This window comes from Anabrus simplex, chromosome 3, assembly GCF_040414725.1.
Source record: "Anabrus simplex isolate iqAnaSimp1 chromosome 3, ASM4041472v1, whole genome shotgun sequence".
Taxonomy (NCBI): Eukaryota; Metazoa; Arthropoda; class Insecta; order Orthoptera; family Tettigoniidae; genus Anabrus; species Anabrus simplex.
Genome location: NC_090267.1, coordinates 417,739,041 through 417,759,729, shown reverse-complemented (window position 1 = coordinate 417,759,729; position 20,689 = coordinate 417,739,041). Strand labels below are relative to the sequence as shown.

Sequence of the window (20,689 nt, the reverse complement as noted above, 5' to 3'; positions counted from 1 at the left end):
GCTTTCTAATAAATACTACAATATAATTACTTTAATTGCCAATAAACTTCGCCATCTATACACCTTATGTGAATCTTTTTAAGGATATATTCCTTGTTGAAGTCTACATCGATTTAGTACTACATACGTTAGGACAAATTGAAGGGGTTTACATGATACACAATCCTAAAATTGAGAACTTCAGATAACTATTCAGCTCGACGCTCCAATGTCTAATCCGGTATAAGAATATCAGAAATTTCTGCCAACCAACAGCTGTTTATCATCACAATCACAATGTTATCGTATTCGTTTTATCGCACATACATGCACGTATTTTTACATAAAATTATAAGAACAGAGCAGTAAAATATCTTATATAACAGGGGATTCCAATTTGGAATGATCGCAGGTCGCACTTTAATAATGGGCCAATTTTCGTAAAATTCCGTAAAAAGAACAGAGGTAGCAGTATAACATATAATAGTAATGTAGTCAAATCAAAACTTAATAAAGTACAATTTTATGTGAGTGGTGTGAAGGGTACAGCGATACTAAGTTGTAAGAGCCTAAAACCCCAACAACGTAGTTCCCTGAAAATATCTTCGAGTGTGTAGAACTGTGTACCATCTAGTACTACCAACAAGAGAAGAACGAATAATTGAAACTGCTTCTTACACCAATGGAAATGAACGTATTTCTTGGTATTCAATGCATGCTACGTTGCATAAAATGTCCACAGTAAGGTTGGCGTGGATTTCAAGATATGGTATAGATCCCATTTTTATAATGGTTAAGACCTAGCACTGGCATTTGGGAGGGATTCTCCGCCCAAGTTTTGATTGTTATTTTTAAAATAAAAAAATAATGTAATCAGACCAAGTTAATACTTAGAAACAGGGAATAATATTAAAGAATGAATTAGTTCTGACTTAGGCTTATAAGGGGTATACAAATTAATATATTTTGAAAGATGGGTAGGATGCAGTAGTTACGTAGAAGTGAAAAGGTTAGCACAGGATAGGGTGGCATGGAGAGCTGCATGAAACCAGTCTATGAACTGATGACTCAAACAACAACATATTTTGAACGAGCTATGAAATAATTTTTGTAAATTTTCCTCACTTTTCTTTAAAAAATACTTTTAAAAAATTTCGGGCCGGCATTTGGAAACCCCTGTTCTATAACACAATTGACCACAGATCGCACAATCAATAGGACGTAAATGTGTTATTCTGATGAAGCCGACAGCCGACATATTGGGACACGGCGGTCCAAGAGTTAAAATACAAAAATAAAACTATAACTTTTCGTGATGGAAGTTTCCGTTCTCTGTGCGAGTTATGGCGCGATACTGTCAGTTCGGTGGTCCGAATTCAAATCTCTCCCTCCAGCAAAGTTTCTTCTTCGATTGGTGCTATCAAGTAGGTCACAAGTCAAGTGCAGATTTAGCATCACCGCCTCACAAAGCCCGTTTGAAATAGCCCGCAAAGAGATGTTGTAACCGTCCAGGCTTCTCCAGCCCTACTAATTTAATATAATATCATTTTACGCGATATCATTTGATATCAAGTTTATCCGCCATCGGCAATTATTTGTAATAACATATTTATTCAACGTCAATCATTTGTAATCAAGGCATTTTGGAATCATATTGTATATATGTTAACATCGTTTTATTATTTAAATTATTATATTTTGTAGGATAAAATTTCATTATGTTGTAAATACGGTCAATATGTTGAGACATAGTTGTTTTCATTTCATCTCATGTTTGTGTATACGGAGGGTTATTCTTGAAGCTTGGGATTTTGCGTGCGTCATGGGTTATTTTATGACCAAGGCTAGTAAACAGCGACCCGTGCGCGAGGCTTGCAAGATGGTCAGCTATATCATCGCCACGCCTTCTGGACTTGTCGAGGAAGAGAAAGGGAGTTGATGCTTCGAGCTATCGAATCAGATACTTCGTTGTATATGAGTTTTGAGATTGAACTGTTACCAAGAGTGGGGGTAAGCCAGGATATATACTGATTCTCAACACGAGAACGGGGGTGTCAGGTTTTACATGTAGGCTCTTTCTTCTTTCTGCCTATGTGCTTTTTCCCTGACCCTTCAATACCATACTTCAACACCATATACCTAACACAAACTCTTGCCGTGGTAGCGAGTCTGACTCGGAAACCGGCAGATACTCCTTGTATCACCTCCCACTCCTGCCTGCTATCTCCTTCTTAGAAATAATAGCATGTCGGAGGCCATGTAGATTGAGTCGATGGTCACGCGGGGGGAGCGGGCTTCGCCCCCCCCCCCGATAAAGAAAAAAAAAGAGAACGGGACCTAAGGAGCTAACAGCCTTACGAGCCGTACAACCTTAAGGCTTCTAGCCTTACAGCGAGATGCTTAGAAAGAGAACTCCATCACTAGTACTTCTACTGTGAACATCTGTGAACGACGTGATTTGATTTTTGCAACAGTGTGTGGTCGCTCTGCGACATAGTTACTTTTGTACAATGTACTTCGTTTCGGTTATGTTATCGGATCTACGAGAAACGAAACAAGCTTATGGCTTGTGTGATATTCAGTAAATATTGTGGACGAAGAACTATGTTTAGTTCAAGTCTACGGAACTTTGGTACAAGTCTGTACCGTATAGATTGTATAGCTCAGTTGGATTGAGATTTCTAGTAATATGGAAAAATTCATATCTCTGAATTTTCTCCTCTTACGATCAACGCTGATCAGTTTTTACAAGTATAGGACCAATGTCTAATTTAAAGACTAGGCAAGCAGGGAGTGCTAGTCCAGATAGCCCGTACCATATCAGAGAAGGAAGGAAGGATGTCCGTGGAGCAAAGTCTACATCGAGAAGGAGAGAACGAGTAACCACGGAAACCAGATGACTTCAACGGAAGCTGCAATTGGTGAGCTTCAATTAGATAAAGCAAGCAATAGTAAATTCAGTAAATTCTAAATCCCTCCACGCTTTAAGGAAACTTTTCCGATTCATCTCATTTTTTTGTATAATAAATTCATTTGTATTTTATATTGCGTTAATTTTCTTTCTTAAGCGATACTTAATGGTTAATTATTTAAAATCCTACCCCTGTGATCTAAGTATAAGTCTCTATGCTAGTAAATATAAATTTTGGTTTACAGTTTTATAACCATGGCGCCCAAACATTACATAGAGAAATGGGGAACCATGGAATGTTAATTGTTTCTATTTGCGTGGCAATTTGCGGGCAAGCCACAAATAGTTTATTTAATATTCATGTGTCCCAAGATTATAACTTTCATCTCCCCAAGTGTTTTTGAGAGGAGGGAACAGTTACAATGTGATTGACTAACTTTAGCTGCTGATAAAATGACAACGGCGCGAGATATCGAAAAACTTTTAAAAACTTTTATTTGTTAGCATGGTTCGTGTTGTTTTCGACCACCCTGTATAAACCACACCACACTTATGACTACCACAGGCACAACAGGGATGGCACCCGCCGTAAAATTGGGCAAAATTCACAAGGATCGGCCCCAATAAATAAGGCGAAACTGCTGAGAATAATAATAATAATAATAATAATAATAATAATAATAATAATAATAATAATAATAATAATAATAAGAGGAAGAAGAAGCTGCAGCAGCAGAAGAATTATTAGGGATACTTATTCAACTTTCTTTAATATAAAAGTTGTCAATCAGCTACAGTAAATTACAACATCAGCACAGATATTCTTTAAAGCGATGCTTCAGTATAATTATTGTTTATCAATAAAAAGAATAACAACATTGATTAAACAGAACTCAAAATCGGAACATTTGTTAGGCACCATAAACACGTGGCACTCGCAGAGTTATGCTGTGTGTGGGTCTTGTAAGGTGATAAATGAACTCAGATGTAAAAGGTAAGCTAAGTTGAGGGAAATTTAGAAAATGGTAGTTTATCTGGGTATTTACTGTTTCAAGGTAAGAAGTGACGAAGTTACATTGTATTGGATAAGGTAATAGCTAGTGGTGGAACACAAAGAAAGAGAATTAAAAGCTGAGGGAGATTTAGAAAATTGTAGTTTATCTAGGTATTTACTATTTCAAGGTAAGAAGTGACGGTCACATTGTATTGGGTAACGTAATAGCTAGTGGTGGAACACAAAGAAAGCGAATTAAAAACTGAGGGAGATTTAGAAAATTGTAGTTTATCTAGGTATTTACTGTTTCAAGGTAAGAAGTGACGAAGCCACATTTTATTGGGTAACGTAATAGCTAGTGGTGAAACACAAAGAAAGCGAATTAACCTACAGTGGAACTGTTTGGGTTCGGGTAACCGATTGCAATGAAACATGATAAGATACGCGCTTGCTGGTATGACATAGACTGTCCACAGCATGAACAAATTATTGATTTTGAACAGGAATCCAGTAGGTTCCTCGTTTGTGGTAATAAAATATTATATTAATAGCACGCACGTTTATATGCAGATGGTCAAAATTATTCATACTGATATTCATATACAGTGCTAGTAAATTAGGTCTGAAGAGCGTCAAGATCTTGATGTAGTCAAAATCTCAATTACGATATGAAGTGTTTTATATAACTTCAAAAATGGAACAGTCAGTATTTTTCCACACTTCACACGCAAGGTCCTTCTAATAAAGCTAACTGCTCCGATCCACCCATCTATTTTTAATGATACTAACATTACTGTTGAGTTTATAACAACATTATGATTATCACTATTAGGATATCTTAATTCATCATTCTTCCAAGTTTGATTGAAATCTACCGGGTCTAAACCGTAAAATTACCTTGTAAGAAATTAACAGGTTACTGATAACTTATACTTCCGTCAATATATTCATACACTGAAGATTATACAGGATTGTTTCAATAAAAATAATGCGGAAAAGTTAAGGAAAACGGGTACATTTTGTTGGGGGATTGGAGTGAGTGAAAGATCTCATTCCGTAGCCGGACAGCAGGTAACGCAGTGTCTCCGCCGAGGGAAATTTGTCTTGATGATTTCATTGCGGAGAAGGTGAGGTGGGTGCGGCCGTGGCCTACAATAGAACTGTTCTGGCATTCCCGTTAGTGCAGGAGAATGGAAAACCACGGAAAACCTACTTTACTCGGTAGATTTTGTTCAGAAGCGCCCTCATTAAACTACGTTTAACTTTTGTATCGCATGCCTCTGGGCGCCTGCTGGCAGTACAACAGTTGACAGATTACACGTACGTTCAGTGGGTTGCCTATCACTCTCCTAGAAGTTTTTTGTAGATTGCACATAGTTTCAGATGTGAAGTAAGCTTCTAATGCATACAGCATATGTTACAAGACTTCTATAGGCACCGAGCCAAACCCATGGCCCTGTTGGCCCTTGGCCTACTGAGTGACCGCTACTCACCCCAAAGGCCTTCCTTTACTAGGTGACGTGTGTTTACGGCGATGAGTCCTTTCGGCCGGTATTCTTGGGTATCTAGACCAGGGACGCTATCTCAGTCAATATATCTTCAGTTGCTTTTACGTAGGCGGAATGGACCTTGAACCAGCCCTCGGATTAAGATAAAAATCACTGACTTGGCTGGGAGTGGAACCCTGGACCTCCGTCTAAGAGGCAGATCCCTACATCCGTCAACACTAAATATACGTTACGTCTTACACACACATCTGTGGTAAAATACAGAGTGCACTGTGTCTTCTGGTATAGGCTAGATGAAGTTCCTGTCTCATCCTAGGCTTTGACGATATGAAGATAACTTGAGGTATATACTGTGTATTACTACTAATGAAGCTAGTCTCTGTGATAGATGGTGTGAAAGTGTTGCTCATGGGGTTGGTTGGTGTCTGTATTTCAGTGGACTTGGCCAGACTATGTAACAGCAACTCGTGGCTCTCTGAGGAAAGCATCGGGGAACTACCTCGCTTCTTATTTTCATAGTGATACCTAGGGCAGCTTATAGTGGATATGTTGAGGATCCAACCAGCCTTCGTTCATAGAAAACACAAAAACACACACACACAACTGTACGTTACTAAAATATCGTCACCATCCTTACAAAATGTCAATATTTAGATTAACACAGTTTTGAAGTTGTTCGTGGTTGTAATCAATGGAGTGGTGGCTAATAGGAATATTTTAAAAATAAGGGTCAGAGAGAGAGAGAGAGAGAGAGAGAGAAATAACGAAAATCAGTATCTACTCTCTGGAGAAGAAATGGAAGAAGCGCATCTGTTTAAAGAGTTTGTAGGACAACTGAAGCACTGAGAAGTGAATAAAAGCTTCACTGGGAAGTGAATATAAAACAAAAATTGAGAGAGAGAATTCTATACAATTGTTAAACTAATAAATAAGGAGCGGACTACACCGGGAGCCGGCCCCGTGATGTAGGGATAGCGTGTCTGCCTCTTACCCGGAGGCCCCGGGTTCGATTCCCGGCAAGGCCAGGGATTTTTACCTAGACCTGAGAGGTGGTTCGAGGTTCACTCAGCGTACGTGATCAGAATTGAGGAGCTATCTGACGGTGAGATAGCGGACCCGGTCTAGAAAGCCAAGAATAACGGCCGAGAGGAGTCGTCGTGCTGACCACACGACACCTCACAATCTGCAGGCCTTCGGGATGAGCAGCGGTCGCTTGTTAGGCCAAGGCCCTTCAAGGGCTTTAGTGCCATGTTCTTTTTGTTTTTTTGTTTTTGGACTACACCGGGAATAATAGTAAAATTGTTTATACTTTAAAAGTATGTGGAAAACAGGAGATTAAAAAAAATCAAAACAAAGACGAATGAGAACAATGAAGGATAAGTATAAAGTGGATAAGAGGCCTGCTGTCCTAGAATAATGAATATAATTACTGGTAGGTTAAATACAATATCAAATGTAGTAATAAATTGTTGCATTGTCGTGTCATTGTCTACTTAATTCAGCTGCTATTTGAGGTATTTTGTTAATGGTAGGATACTCCAAAAGACCTGTGACACAAAGGTAAGAATTAAATAAGCTAGGGAAAGGGAAGATACATGTTGTCGTAGACAATATAGCATTGTCTATGGCAAAATAAATTTTATTTAGTGTAGTAATAGTCGTCCACCTCTGTAGTGTAGTGGTCAGTGTGATTAGCTGCCACCCCTGGAGGCCCGGGTTCGATTCCCGGCTCTGCCACGAAATTTGAAAAGTGGTACGAGGGCTGGAACGGTGTCCATTCAGCCTCGGGAGGTCAACTCAGTAGAGGTGGGTTCGATTCCCTCCTCAGCCATCCTGGAAGTGGTTTTCTGTAGTTCCCACTTCTTCTACAGGCAAATGCCGGGATGCTACCTAACTTAAGGCCACGACCGCTTCCTTCCCTCCTCCTTGTCTATCCCTTCCAATCTTCCCACCCCGAACCAAGGCCCCTGTTCAGCATAGCAGGCGAGGCCGCCTTGGCGAAGTACTGGTCCTCCTCCCCAGTTGTATCCAGACCCAGAGTCTGAAGCTCCAGGAAACTACCCTTGAGGCGGTAGAGGTGGGATCCCTCGCTGAGTTCGAGGGAAAAACCGACCTTGGAGGGTAAGCAGATAAAGAAGTAGCAATAGTCATATAATTATAATAGGAAAATGTAATGCGTGTGTCAACTTAATGAATTGCATTAAGAGTGCTCTCTCTCCTCCCTAGTTTCAGGCGATGCGGAACTGGGGGATGGGAGTACTCTATTCTATTCTATAACTAATGGAGCACATCGGTTACACACTGCTCGAAGAAATCTGGCCATATTTTCAGTTTATCCTCCAGTGTCCAATTCTTTCACATTTATATAGTAAGGGCTTTGTATTGAATCACACTCAGTACACTAGTGAAGAGGTCGACGTCTGCAAGCAAGCGCGCTTCTCGAATGTATACTGATCAGTAAAATTCTCAGTGTCCTCTTTCACTGACAGATCAAATCAAAATCATGTTTTCGATGCAATAAAACATGAAACAAGTGGATGCCACTAATGTTCACAGTAATCAAGGTGTTGTCTTAAGTTACAGCTCAAGTTCCAAGAAACTCGTTCAGTAAAATGTCTGACATCGACAGCGGAGGCGAAGCAAATCAACAGGTGTGCAAGACGAGTATATGAACATAATCTGACCCTAAGACGTCCTCAAAGCACAGCCACTATCCTGCGTATCAAAGCTCCAAAAACCACATGCCTTGATGTATGAGGCGAAACTGTATCCAGGAGACTCCGTAAAAGTATCGAATATGGGATCAGGAGAAGTCCTCAGTAGAGCTCTACCAGTACCTTCGATATCAAATTATTTTCTGGAAGGAAGCATGTTCGGCCACCGCATACAATTAGTTCCTATGCAGGAGACATTATCTGTCCTCGGTGTAAAAGGGTATACTTTTTCCAAAATCAGAGTGTATCTACTCCTGTTGAATGGTATGACGCATGGTTCCTCACGTGTGTGGCTCCCTGGTCACGAGAGACCTTGCTGCTCAACAACGCCAGATTGAAATTCTGTTTCCAGCCCGCAGTGACGCACACTGCTTGGCTGACCGCCAGTTCCCACGACTTCAGATTCACGAACACCTGAAGCTCGATAGGCTATCACTAGAAGAGTAACTTCAAGAGAACACAGATGACATTCGTACTCGATGACTACTTCAGCTAACTACTCGACCTCCGGTCTGCATTTCAAAAGTTTTTCGATTTTTCTCCTGATATCATTTTCTATTTTAATGCATCTCTTGCACTTACTGTAGGTCTGATGTTGAAGGCATTAAGCCCAAGCAATTTCACGGAACTGTTGGTTTTGTGATAGTCACAGGATTTCCAGTTTTATATGGAATACGAGCTGCCGTTTCATTTCTAAACCCCCACTTTAATTTGCTGGAATTCAAGCCGTAGCTATCTTGGTGAGAACTTGATATTACTCGGTTATTACACCAAGACGTTAAACTTCTGAAAAAAAAACCCCTTAGGTTTGATAAATACACTGTGGCGAGTATATTTTTGTTCCATTATATTCCAGAAGGCTAATGAATACAGACAGTTTCTCATCCGTCGGGTAATTAACTCGTGAGGTACAGGCCTTCTGAGTTGTGCTGGTGACCACAACGGCCTCATCTTAGGAAAAGTAGCCTATGCTATTGGTTTTGCATCCCACTAACTTCTTGTACAGTTATCGGAGATGCCAACATATCGAAAATTCTGTCCTGAATGAGTTAATTTAGGTGCCGGTAAATGAAGGGAAGAAAGAATGGCGCAGTTGCGTGTGTTCAAAAAGACCGCCAGACTGAGCCGGGATCAAGCCCGCCTTCTTCGTCTCAAAAAGCCAGCGATCTACCATCTGAGCTACTCAGCCCGGCGCTGGACGCCATGTTTAAAGTAGTCTTAATGCACATTCCATCCCCGTAGTGAGATGTAATATACATGTCTCTCATTCTCAAGATCCTGGCTTCGTTTCCCGGCCAGTTCAGGGGTATTAATTCTGGACTCGGCCTCACAAGACGAACTGAAAAGCTACGCGAACAAAGAAAGAACATTAAACATGGCTGATAATATCGCCACGATAACCACGTTGCAATCGAGTATCTACATATCATTCGGGTGGGCAGCAGTCGTCTTGGCAGGATGGCCAAGACCTTACTAGACTGGGAGGATTGTATGCATATCCCTCATTATGCATTCGTCCGCCTCCATGGATAAATGGTTGGCGTGCTGGCCTTTGGTCTAGAGGGTCCCGAGATCGATTCCCGGCCGGATCGGGGATTTAACCTTCATTGGTTTATTCCGATGGCTCGGGGGCTGGAAGTGTGTGCCGTCTTCGTAATTAGAAATCATCATAGGTAGGGCCCAATCCTCACAGGCGCGCAGACCGGGCGAGTTGGCCGTGCGGTTAGGGCCGCGCAGCTGTGAGCTTGCATCCGGGAGAAAGTGGATTCGAACCCCACTGTCGACAGCCCGTGGTTTCCCATTTTCACAGCAGGCAAATACTGGCGCTGTGCGTTAATTTAGGCCACGGCCGTTTCCTTGCTACTCCTAGCACTGTCCTATCCCATCGTCGCCATAAGACCTAGGACCTGGGGAAGGTTTTCATCCCCTCCCCGCGGGGGGGAGGGAGGGGAAGGGGCGGGCCATCTAGAAGGTGACACCTTCTCTCTGGCCAGCCATAAGACCTATCTGTGTCGGTGCGACGTAAAGCGAATTGCTATCCACAGATGCGCAGGTCGCCTATACTGCGTCGACTCGAAAGACCTGCACCAGGCCTCTTCACAGACCACACACTACACGACCAAAAGCTCGCGTTCCGTATTGATATGCTGAAGAGGGTTTAGAGACGAATTTCACAGCGTTGTATTATTATGTGCTGAATGTGAGAAATGTGGATAAGATCTTTGAATGTGATGGAGTGGTAAGGGATACGACAACAGTACAGTGGAATTAAATATTAGGTATTCAATTGCCGAAGTTTTGGACTTCGCATGGTGAATTTATACATTTATTTGGGAGTCTGCATAAGATTATAAACTCTCTGGACGTACCTGGGACCTGCATGCTTCCGAGAAATTCCCCACCCTCAGCACAATTATATAATAGAGCCAACTGGATTGTTTACTCGGACTGGATTTCAAGTGAGGAAAAAAACAAGGAAAAGAAAAGAGGCAATGATAGCAAGGTTAGGTAAGTATTCCTGCCACAAGAGGGCCTTGAAAGATGCAATAGATGCGCGCGTGTGTGTGTGTATACTTCTTGGCTATTTAAATATAACAAAGAAGAACATGTAAGTAGTACAAGATGGAATTCCTAGCAAGTAGTGTGTCAATATGTCGATCACTGTCATGGGTCTCAAAGCGGGTTCTCAAAAGAGTTGCTATTACATATTAGTCTGTTAAGCCCATTGAAATGCATGCACCAACCGATCCTATGAGCAACATTTTCACACCATTCATAGCAGGGGCTGGCTGCATAAGGAATCATCACTCATACCTCAATCACTTTCATATTGTCAAAGCCAGGGATAAGACAGAGACAGATCATTGAAAGTAACAAAATTGCTCTAACCTATACCAGAAGACATAGTGCACTGTAAACACTAGGTCCTGCCAGATAAGGCAAAGGAGTAACTTATCGAAAATGTATTTCTTGTCTAGTGATTATACGGAGGTTTATCTATAATTGGCACGTATGTGCTTTTAGAACTACAGTAGTTTAAATGATTACATTCGCTACAGCTTGCACTAAACGCTGCTTTCCACTTTCCTGTCGTAATAGAACTACCCAACACAAAGTGTGTCTTGGACAGATGTGTACCACGTCTAGTCGGAACAAGAACCTGCAAACATTTAACTCTATTTTTGTTCAGTTAAAAATTAAAAGGCTTTAGAAAAGGTCCAAATTGAAGATTATGTAAATATTATTATCTTAACTCTAATAGCGCAGACAGAAATTGTCGTTAAATTAATCGTATATTATTATTTTTCTTGATTTCAGAGACCTCTGTTTCAGTTATCCTTAAAGATAGAAACCCGAATTACTGTTTATATTCACACATATAATATAGGCTTTATATTGATACTGAAATCATGCGTGTCGTTGTCATTATTATTGAGATAATCATTAAAAATATTAATTTTATTTTTATACCACAATGGGGAAAATATCTAAGTACAACAATGCCTTTAGTTTCAGCAGTTGAATAAATCTACACTGAACGAATAAAAATAAAGAATTTCTATGGTGAAGTTGAGCTTTCAGAAACAGCATGCAGCTACTCAACAAGCGCCTGGCAATGCAGCGCGTATTCAATTGAAGTGCCCAGTGTTTGCAGTTCGTGTTGGGTAGCATACGTTCAGGCGCGAGTTTCGAAAACTGAACAAATTAGTGCTGCACTTCCATACAACCCACACTATCTTTGCTGAGCTGAGAGACTCAGACGATTGAGCTCTGCCTTTGTGAGCCCAGCTTGACGGGATAACTCTCGGTTTTGTTAACTGATAATTGCTCCTACCGCCGGTCTGAGTGGCTCAGACTGTTGAGGCGCTGGCCTTCTGACCCCAACTTGGCAGGCTCAATCCTGGCTTAGTCCGGTGGTATTTGAAGGTGGTCAAATACGTCAGCCTCGTGTTGGTAGATTCTGGCACGTAAAAGAACTCCTGCGGGACTAAATTCCGGCACCTCGGCGTCTCCAAAAACCGTCAAAATAGTTATTGGGACGCAAATTCATTATTATTATTATTATTATTATTATTATTATTATTAATAATTGCTCTTATACGCCAACATCGTGTTGGTAGATTCACCGGCACGTAAAGGAACTCATGTGAAATAAAATTCGAGCACCTCTACCACTCCGAAAAACGTAAAAGTAGTTAGAGGAACTTAAAATGAAATAAGCTATCAATTACGCCAGCTTGAACTCTTTGCTGAATTATTCTTGGTTTGCTTCTTCGTCTAAAGACACAAACATTTGGTGGTATTTCTCACGTTACCTCTTTCTGGTCTTTTTTTCTCAATTTCTTGGGTTAGTATTTGCGTGTTTTGGCCTATTTTTACAGTCGGATGCCTTTACTGATGATAACCGCGGAGGAATATATCGTCTTTGCGCCTGGAAAGTCCGCTATGTAATAATGTTGTGGAAGAAATACTGACCCGCAGCACAATAGTATTGGGTATATCTCTGGTGGTTGGTAGTGTAGTGTGGTATGTTGTGTGTTCATGAAGAGAGGTGTATTATGACAAACGCAAATATCTAGTTTCCAAACTAGATAACTTCATCATACGCATTTGAAAACCCCCAGCCTCGCCAGGAATTGAAACCAGAGTACTCTGAACCGAAGGCCAATAAGCTTACCATTCATCCAAGGAGCCGAACGTATTTCTCTCGTCAGTAATTATTTATTGAGAAATCCCTCGCATTTTACATTCGTAGCCAGTAAAGTAAATTGAAACAGATTACCGGACATCTTCATTACTTTAACTGTATTCTTTGAACAGTTATGGACTACTTGGCAGAAAATAGGTTACATACAACCGTACAAGTGGCCGCACTGTTTGGGTCACGTAGCTATAAGCTTGCATTAGGGAGATGGTGGGTTCTAACTGCACTGTCGATAGCCCTGAAGATGGCTTTCCGTGGTTTCCCATTTTCAGACCAGACAGTGCTCCGGGCTGTACCTTAATTAGGGTTACGGTCGCTTCCTTCCCGTTTCTATCCCAATCCTGTCCCATCGTTGCCATATGACGTATTGTGTGGGTGCGACGTAAAACAACTTGTAAAAACGGTCACCTACAATTTTGACCCCAAAAAGAGTAAAATAAAATGGATTAAAAGTTAATATATGTTAATGGTTGTTAATCTACTTATATTCCTAATAATAATGCAAGGAAGTGACTGTGTCCTTACTATTAGCAGAAGGCGAACTTGAACTACAGAAACTGCTATATCATTCACCTCAACTTATCTTGAGCAGTGTAATAGACACTGTTTTTTTTCCTTTTAGTTCTCCATATTGGCTCTCTTGACTGATAGGTAATAAGTGCACCTATTGTGCTCTGAGAACAGCTTTTCATGCTTCTCACTGCTGCCAGTTTTCGCGCAGGATGGTTAACTAATATTCATGTCCTTTATTTCGATCGGGTTTCGCCTGCTCTTTTCCAGTGATGGAGTTCCATTTTAACCAGTAGCGTACCCAGGATCGGCCGATTGGTGGGTGTGTGCTATTTATAGTTCGTAAAATGATGATAGAACACAATAAACGTACTTGTGCGTATGTGGTTCTAAAATTAAGTTTATTTAGCATGTCGGTTTCTGTTATCTTTTAGGAAAAATTCCATGGGGCTGTTCTAACTCCCCTGTAACCCCAGCATTTCCTTGGTGTAAGAATGGAAACCCACGGGAAATAATCTCCAGGGAAGCCAACTTGCTCGGATGATAATAAATTTATTTATTTATTTATTTATTTATATCAGAAGTACAAAATAAGAAACATGAAAACTTTAAAAAATAAATATGAAATGGACACAATTACACAAAATATGTGTTCATCAAGTGGTTTCAAACAGTTTCCGCCTAAAACTTAACCACTTCGAGAGCACTTGAATTAGCTTTGGTCAAATCACTCACTGTACATCTGCATGGACACAACGGACAACGTGAGAGATGTTGTGCTGTTTGAAATTCGCCACAATCGCATAGAACTGTGTTCGTGATAATAATAATAATAATAATAATAATAATAATAATAATAATAATAATAATAATAATAATAATAATGGCATGTGGCCTCCAGAGAGGCCGGGTGCAGGACTTTTGATTGGTGATGGTGATGGTTGTTTTAAGAAGTAGTAAAACTAGGCAGCCATCCTCTATTAGAGGGGGAAAATCGAAGGGGCCCGACACTTCGAAAAATCAAGTTGTCGGCCAAAGAAGCACGAGGACCACGAATGACGTGAAAATGAAAGACACCGTAGGCCTCGAAATCTAATGCCGTCGGGGTCGGAAAAGAACACCTGTTGACCAAGGCAGGTCGGATAGGATAGACGAAAGTGAGGAACCTGGAAGTAATCCCAGGACTCAGATAAGGGCCTCGCAGTTGCCAGACTCGTTGGCTGAACGGCCAGCATACTGGCCTTCGGTTCAGAGGGTCCCGGGTTCGATTCCCGGCCAGGTCGAGGATTTTAACCTTCATTGGTTAATTCCATTGGCTCGGGGGATGGGTGTTTGTAGTGTCCTCAACATCCGTGCAACTCATAAAACACCCATAACACTATCCTCCACCACAATAACATGCAGTTACCTACACATGGCAGATGCTGCCCACCCTCATCGGAGGGTCTGCCTTACAAGGGCTGCACTCGACTAGAAATAGCCACACGAAATTCTAGTTGCCAAGCCACGCTCCCTAGTTCAGAGCCTCTGGGAGACCTTTTAGTCGCTTTTTACGACAGGCAGGGGATACTGTTTGTGTTCTTATACTGGACACACCCCTAGGGGTTTCTTTCGATTTGACGTCTTGTAAACGACCTGTGTGATAGGATGAGACCTTCCGAGCATGTGGTTTTGCGGTTTAGTTCACGTAGCTGTTGATGTATTCGCAACGGCGCACACAAAATGCTGTCAGTTGTGTACCCTAATTTCATTTACAAACGCTATACATTTATCACACATACATCAATAAACCACCATTTTGAACAACTGCCTATCACGAAGACTAAGAAGAGGACTGCACTAGATGCCTGTTAACTACCAACTCAACAAAACCAATTCACATACTTGACTTCAACCAGCCTCCTCTCTACAATCAAGACTGCCTCTTATATATATTGCCTGGCCAGACTTATAGAAGGATATGTTACAACATATCTTCTCGTAAATTCTGGAGTGACCAATAGCATAGTTATAATGCAAGGAAGGTTCTACAGAGTTCTCGTCGTACATAGCGTTGTTCTGGACATTACGGTGTGTTGCACATTATTGTAATGGATTATACATCATATATACAGGTAATAATAATTTGTATGTATGTTTGGTATTCAGCCCGAAGGCTGGTTTGATCCTCCACAGCTCCGTCAAAATCTGTCATAAATAGCTTAGGTGTCACTGAAGAGGCATTCTAGGGAAATGAGGAGTGAGGTGGTTATATACTGTTAATTACGGGTTCTTACATTTAGCTAAACTCACACATATATATATATATATATATATATACAGCACATGTTACATGACATAACCTCACAAATAATGCGACCGTCCGTACATAGCTACGTAAATAATACTAATAATAAGTGGATGTAAACACTTCATAGCCATACCTCACAAGTCATAATAATAATAATAATAATAATAATAATAATAATAATTCGAGCTTGATATTGGCATTATTTACCCATATCAGTCCATTACACTTGCGTCACTATCAACTTGTATTCGGGAGATAGTGGGTTCGAATCCCACTGTCGGTAACCCTGAAGATTGATTTCCGTGGTTTCCCATTTCCACACCAGGAAAATGCTGGGGCTGTACCTCAATTAAGGCTACGGTCGCTTCCTTCGCACTCCTATCCTATCGTCCCCACAAGGCCTATCTGTGTCGGTGTGACGTAAAACAAATTGAGAAAAAAGAGGATGGGAGCCTATGTAAGATGATTTTTAACGCTAAAGATGGCACAAACACCTGAGCCCGAGGAATTAACCAATGAAAGTTAAAATCCACGACCCAGACTGGAATCGATTCAGGACCCCTGGACCAAAGGCCAGCATGCTAATCATTCAGCCACGGATCTGAACATTTATTATTATTATTATTATTATTATTATTATTATTATTATTATTATTATTATTATTAAGAAACCATATTTATCAACTAAAAATAACACCCACTTTCATAGCTGAGCAGTTACGTCCACTCTGTGATAGAATTGGAAACCCCACATCACTGGGAGGTACCAAGCAGCGGCTCACTAGATTAGTGTCTTCCTTTCATCGGCAGAATGGATATTATACAGTAAACATAGTCTGATGAAGAAGTGTCCTTAGTTCTGTACTGATCATGTAAACATTACACTGCAGCAACCTTCACCTGCGATTAGAAGGCCGTGCTGCATTGTTAAGTTGGCGCCAGTGAAGACGGGCGAGTTGATCGGTAGGCGAGAGTTTACGATCACGAGACTAGTTAAAATTCACGAAAGAAGTTAGTGCTTATCTTACTTGAACCTAACGCATCTATAATAGGACTCTTCTGCTTTGGAAGATGATCTCATGTTACACTCACTGTAGAATTCTTGTCCCTCCATTCATGTTCCCCGTGTTGTTTAATCACGGGCATAAATTATCAGTGAGTAAGTACCTTGAATCTACTCCGCTGCATCCTGTTGTCACATTTGTATGTGGCAGATTATTTTGATTTACAGATCACTTTTTTTCCATTCGTAGTTCAGTAGTCATTTCCTGGAAAGAACAAAGAAGTCGGTTCACAAAAAGTATCGTTATTTTGTTCTTTGTTAATGCAGACTTTGTTGTGTGAGAGTTTTGATGCACATGGGATATTATGTTAATAATAATAATAATAATAATAATAATAATAATAATAATAATAATAATAATAGTTGTATAACCACAGCTATCACTCGCCGGCCTTCTGGAGCAGTGCAAATCAGGCGACTTGCGAATAATTTCGACCCTCCACAGGAGACATGTTAGTTATTAAGAACTGCCTTATACCCCGACGGGTCATTAATACTCTGTATCAACACAAGCGATTGACAAATAGGATTTTCACCTACGTTCTCGAAAAGAAAACCAAGGGAGTTGGTTCACTGAGGTGAACAAAGATTCACAAGAAGCGGGAATCGCAGACAACGATATCTGAGAACGTGCCTCCCTTAAACAGAAACTAACAAGACACCAATGTTTCCAAGAAAAACCTAAGCTTCCAATAGGCAAGAAGAGGACTGAAGAAAGGAAACGAGAACTAATGCGAAAGTTCTGGGAGGATGTTAAAGCTCGATGCAGCAAGAAACAGTTGAAATAACGTGATCATTAGATGACCGAATCGAAAGAAGAAGAAGAAGAAGAAGAATAAAAGATGAATAAGAATAAGAATTGCTAGATGTTTAACGTTGCACTTACCATTCGAAGGTTGTCGGCGATGACAGGATAGGAACGGGCTAGGATTGGAAAGGCAACGGCCGTGGCCTTAAGGTACAGCTGGTGTGACAACAGGAAACAACGGAAAACCATCTTCAGGGCTCCTGACGGTGGGATTTGAGCCCACAATCTCCCGAATGCAAGTTCAGAGCTACGCGTCCCTAACTGTACGGCCAACCCTTTTGGTATTATTATTATTATTATTATTATTATTATTATTATTATTATTATTATTATTATTATTATTATTATTATTATTATTATTATTATTATTTCCGGCTCCATGGCTAAATGGTTAGCGTGCTGGTCTTTGGTCACAGGGGTCCCAGGTTCGATTCCCGGCAGGGTCGAGAATTTTAACCATAATTGGTTAATTACACCGGCACGGGGGCTGGGTGTATGTGTCGTCTTCATCATTTCATCCCCATCACGACGTGCAGGTCGCTTACAGAAGTCAAATCAAAAGAGCTGCATCTGGCGAGCCGAACTTGTCCTCGAACACTACTCTTCTTCTTTTCCTACCGCTTTTTCCCACACCTGTGAGGTCGCGGGTGTGAACTGCATCGCACTTGCTACGGATTTGGCCCTGTTTTACGGCGGGATGGCCTTCCTGACGCCAACCCTTTATGGAGAGATGTAATCACTATTGCGTGTTTCTCTGATGGTTGGTAGTGTGGTAATTATATGTTGTCTGAATATGAAGATGAGAGTGTTGGGACGGACACAAACACCCAGTCCCCGAGCCAGAAGAATTAATCAGAAGCGATTAAAATCCCCGACTCGGCCTGGAATCAAATCCGGGACCCTCTGAACCGAAGGCCAGTTCACCGACCATTCAGTGAACGAGTCGGACTGAACTTATCCTCGAACACTCTCGACACTAAAAGCCATACGCCATTTTATTATTATTGTTATAATAATAATAATAATAATAATAATAATAATAATAATAATAATAATAATAATAATAATAATAAATTATTATTATTATTAATTACTGTTGGGAAGAGTAGTATTTAATATTCAGTCTTCATCGTACAAACTGACCGGAGATATTTTAAAGTTAATTTGTTGTGACGTAAGAACTGTAATTACATGCCCAATTCGTTCGTAGCTGTTGTTACTACAAGCTTTGATTAAGATTCTCATCAACTGTGCGATCTTCTTTGCATAAAAGAAAGAGAGAGAACAATAAAGAAGCAGTACGTGCCAGTCTGGGCGTTAAGGACAAGGTCGTCTGCCATCTAATACTTCGCCTTAAACGTACTTGAACCCAGTTCTCGTCATGAGATGCACACGTAACTACAGGAGCACATCTGCATAGTTAATCTTGGATCATAATGCTATAAGATAGACTCTTAACTGCGGAAATGGCCCTTGGGTAGATCATAGCATTCACTATGACCATTGAAGGTTGTCGTTAGAAAGAAAGAAAGAAAGAAAGAAAGAAAGAAAAGTTTTTTTTATTTTTACAATTTGTTTTACGTCTCACCGACACGTATAGTTCTTATGGCGACGATGGGGTAGGAAAGTCCTAGGAGTGGGAGGGAAGCGGCTGTGGCCTTAATTAAGGTATAGCCCCAGAATTTGCATGTTTGAAAAAGGGAAACCACGGAAAACTATCTTCAGGGATGCGGACAGTGGGGTTCGAACCCACTATCTCCCGGATGCAAGTGCACAGCCCCTCATCGCACGGCCCACTCGCCCGGTGAAAGAAAGAAAGAAGAGAGAAGAAAGAAAGAAAGAAAGAAAGAAAGAAAGAAAGAAAGAGACGATGTCTGGCGGAGTGGCTCAGTTGGTTGAGTGCTTAATTTCTAGCTCCAGCATGGCGGGTTCGATCTGTGCTCAGTATGGTGGTATTCGGAGGTGCTCATATATGCCAGCCTTGAGTCATTAAATTCAACTGGAACGTAAGAGAACTCTTGTGGAACAAAATTCCGACACCGAAAAAATGTAAAAAAAAAAAAAAAAAGATAGTAAGACGTAAAACCAGTAACATTATAATTCCTTTATTAAAGAAAGGAAGGGAGGAAGGGAGAAGGAAGGAGGACGTTGGTGTTGCTTTATGTAAAAGATTTGAAGAATCATAGTCAACAGTTTCTCCTGGTATAAATTTATTGGGTCTAAAATTGAGAAAAATGATCTGGGCTGAATGTACGGTACCGTTCCGACATTCACCAGGAGCTGAAGTGAGAAACCAAAGGAAAAGCTTTTCTATGATGGGTGAAAATAGCTCTTTAATCAATTTTTCTTCCGAATTGTCAAAAATAAATAATGAATAGATCTAAATATTAAGAAAAATAAAAGTAAAAAGAGCGTCGCAGACTATTGCACGTATATGCTACTTGAATAGTCCGACTCGTTGGCTGAACGGTCAGCGTACTGGCCTTTCTGGTCGGGGATTTTAACCTTAATTGGTTAATTCCAGTGGCACGGGGGCTGGGTGTATGTGTTGTCTTCATCATCATTTCATCCTCATCACGACGCGCAGGTCGCCTACGGGAGTTAAATAGAAAGCCCTGCACCTGGCGAGCCGAACCCTTCCTGGGATATCCCGGCACTGAAAGCCATACGACATTTCATTTCATTGCTACCTGAATAAAACTGAGTATAAACTTGTAAAGTGCTGAAATACACCAGCCTCATGTCAGTATATTTACCAGCACGTTAAAGAGCTCCTCTGGGGAAAAATTGAGGCATACTGGCGTCACTGAAAACCGTAATTAGTAGAAAATAAAATCAAGAACATTTTCATTAAGTCTTTGGGATCTTTAGATAGATACCAACTACGCTCAGTGAAGAATTTTACAATCTAATTTCACCAGAATGAGAGTTGACATAGCAATTTTAGTTTGTATACTTGCACCAAGCTAGTTAATTACGCCATATGAGACACGTAGTTGTAAGCTTGCTTCGGCAGATAGTGGGTTCGAACCCCACTGTCGGAAACACTGAATATGTTTTTTAGTGATCTCCCATTTTCACAACAACTGGTTACCATAGTCGAGGAAGATAAAATTCCTAAGCTTGACACTGGATAGAACTTTTGAAGTAGAAATGGCTTTTCCTGAGAGGCCACGATCACTTCTCAGTCCTCCCTCATCCTACGAG

At 40.8% G+C, this 20,689-nt stretch overlaps 1 protein-coding gene across 2 annotated transcripts in view; it reads left to right on the top strand.

Moving 5' to 3' along the window:
• LOC136866449 (ATP-binding cassette sub-family C member 4) overlaps positions 1-20,689 on the top strand; it is a 431,945-nt gene that overhangs the window by 225,294 nt on the left and 185,962 nt on the right. The gene's annotated exons all lie outside the window — the stretch shown is intronic.